Genomic DNA, 3459 nt, shown 5'->3' with positions numbered 1-3459 from the left:
TTGGTAGTTAAATTATGGAGAAACGAGGCAATTGAAATAGAAAATAGCATTAGTATTCCTTCTGTCTGCCTGCCATTTGGGCCAAATACCCAGCCTGCAGGAGGCCTTCAGGAGCTGTCAGCTAAAGCCCCCAGAAAATAAGCAGTGCAGCTGAGGACACTCTTGTAGACCCAGATTGAAAAAAAAAAAAAACACAAAAACAAAGTAACCAGAGGACTAATTTCTTAGCATCCAAAATGGTGCCTGAAAGCAGGCATAACATACTTTTCTTATTGAGATCATGGGGACTGAACACTCCTTTGGGTAATTAGCTGGGCTGTCAAAGGGAATAGAGTGTATTCTTAGGGGTAATCTTGCAATAATAGCAGATGACTGAGAATCAAAACTCTTATGTTCTTTTCTTGCTTTCTGACTGGGACGACAATTGTCCATATCCTCACAATTTGAACTTTATTTCTGTGGAAAAGTATTCCTTGTATTTGGTGGGGCAAAAAAATCAAGCTTGGCAATATAGTACAAATATGAACAGCTTTTGGAAACCTTTTTATTCTTAAATTGAAATGAGACTTAGTTTTTTGTCTATGGAAAGAATTTGGAAGTCTAATTTTTTTCTATTTTAATCAGTTTTAAAAATCATAATACAAAAAAGCATGTTTGTTTCTTTTTGTCACTTGACTTATAACTTTTATTTTTACTTAGATCGGTAAAGTTACTGGAATATAGTAAATATAGAGTAAATATATGAGATTTGGTTGAATGTTGTTCTTTAAATTGCATTCAAAGGAAACATGGAAACCACATTGATTATCTTTTGGAGAAGATAATCCCCCCACTCCAAACCCCCAAAGTGATAACATCATTTCCACAATCAGTGAAATGAAAGCCTAAACAGTTCCCCTCAGGGTGGTGCAAAACCTGAGAATAAGCACTAACCATAGTCACTGATGTGACCCATTAGAGCTTACATATTTTCCCCAACCTGAAGTTGTTTAAAACTCATTGGTGGTGGTGGCGGTGGTTTTGTCACAGCTTGGATCATAGTTTCATTGTGTTCTCCAAGCCCCTTTGCCATAACAAGACAGTGATACATGAAGGGGAACCTCTATACTTAAATAACTACAATCAAAACAATGAGATATTACTTTTCTCTGATTGTATTGCAAATACCTTTCAGCTTGGTAACACTCAGAGTTTGTGAAGATATAACAAAATGGCACTCATAACTTGCATTTGGTTTACATTTTTGGAGGATAATTTTGCTAAATTACAGGTCTTTGATTCATTAATTTCACTTCATGGGATTAACCATTCAGGTTGCCTTCCTAAGTGTACATAAAGTTCTATGTAGCACAGTTACATTGTAGCTAAAAAAGGAAACAGACTAAATGTCCATTGGCTGAATCAGTTCAGGTCAGTTCAGTTCAGTCCCTCAGTGGTGCCTGACTATTTGCAACCCCATGAACCTCAGCACTCCAGGCCTCCCTGTCCATCACCAACTCCTGGAGTCCACCCAAACCCATGTCCATTGAGTCAGTGATGGCATCCAACCATCTCATCCTCTGTCGTCCCGTTCTCCTCCTGCCCTCAATCTTTCCCAGCATCAGGGTCTTTTCAAATGAGTCAGCACTTCACATCAGGTGGCCAAAGTATTGGAGTTTCAGCTTCAACATCAGTCCTTCCAATGAACAACCAGGACTGATCTCCTTTAGGATGGCCTGGTTTGATCTCCTTGCAGTCCACGGGACTCTCAAGAGTCTTCTCCAACACCACAGTTCAAAAGCATCAATTCTTTGGTGCTCAACTGTCTTTATAGTTCAACTTTCACATCCATACATGACTACTGGAAAAACTACTGCTTTTAAACATACTATCTAGGTTGGTCATAACTTTCTTTCCAAGGAGTAAGCATGTTTTAATTTCATGGGTACAATCACCATCTGCAGTGATTTTCGAGCCTAGAAAAATAAAGTCAGTCACTGTTTCCACTGTTTCCCTATCTATTTGCCATGAAGTGATGGGACCAGATGCCATAATCTTAGTTTTCTGAATGTTGAGCTTTAAGCCAACTTTTTCACTCTCCTCTTTCACTTTCATCAAGAGGCTCTTTAGTTCTTCTTCACTTTCTGCCATAAGGGTGATGTCATCTACATATCTCAGGTTATTGATATTTTCTCCCATCAATCTTGATTCCAGCTTGTGCTTCTTCCAGCCCAGCGTTTCTCATGATGTACTCTGCATATAAGTTAAATAAGCAGGGTGACAATATACAGCCTTGACGTACTCCTTCTCCTATTTGGAACCAGTCTGTTCCATGTACAGTTCTAACTGTTGCTTCCGGCAGGTCAGGTGGTCTGTTATTCCCATTGCTTTCAAAATTTTCCAGTTTATTGTGATCCACACAGTCAAAGGCTTTGGCATAGTCAATAAAGCAGAAGCAGATGGTTTTCTGGAACTCTGTTGCTTTTTCAATGATCCAGTGGATGTTGGCAATTTGATCTCTGGTTCCTCTGCCTTTTCTAAATCCAGCTTGAAATTCTGGAAGTTCACAGTTCACATACTGTTGAAGCCTGGCTTGGAGAGTTTTAAGCATTACTTCACTAGTGTGTTAGATGAGTGCAATTGTAGTTTGAGCATTCTTTGGCATTGCCTTTCTTTGGGTGTGAAATGAAAACTGACCTTTTCCAGTCCTGTGGCCACTGCTGAGTTTTCCACATTTGCTGGCATATTGAATGCAGCACTTTCACAGCATCATCTTTCAGGATTTGAAATAGCTCAAGTGGAATTCCATCACCTGCACTAGCTTTGTTTGTAGTGGTGCTTTCTAAGGCCCACTTGACTTCACGTTCCAGGATGTCTAGCTCTAGGTGAGTAATCACACCATCATGATTATCTGGGTCATGAAGATCTTTTTTGTACAGTTCTTCTGTGTGTTCTTGCCACCTCCTCTTAATATCTTCTGCTTCTGTTAGGGCCCTACCATTTCTGTCCTTTATCGAGCCCATCTTTACATGAAATGTTCCCTTGGTATCTCTGATTTTCTTGAAGAGATCTCTAGTCCTTCCCATTCTATTGTTTTCCTCTATTTCTTTGCACTTATTGCTGAGGAAGGCTTTCTTATCTCTCCTTGCTCTTCTTTGGAACTCTGCACTCAAATGGGTATATCTTTCCTTTTCTCCCTTGCTTTTTGCTTCCCTTCTTTTCAAAGCTATTTGTAAGGCCTCCTCAGACAGCCATTTTGCTTTTTTACATTTCTTTTTCTTGGGGATGGTCTTGATTCCTGTCTCCTGTACAATGCACAAACCTCCATCCATAGTTCATCAGGCACTCTGTCTATCAGATCTAGTCCCTTAAATCTATTTCTCACTTCCACTGTATAGTCATAAGTCAAACCACTTCAGAATTCTTACCTTGAGAACCCCATGGACAGTATGAAAAGGCAAAAAGATAGGACACTGAAAG

This window comes from Oryx dammah, unplaced genomic scaffold (genome assembly GCF_014754425.2).
Source record: "Oryx dammah isolate SB20612 unplaced genomic scaffold, SCBI_Odam_1.1 HiC_scaffold_260, whole genome shotgun sequence".
NCBI lineage: Eukaryota > Metazoa > Chordata > Mammalia > Artiodactyla > Bovidae > Oryx > Oryx dammah.
This window is presented reverse-complemented; position numbering follows the sequence as displayed.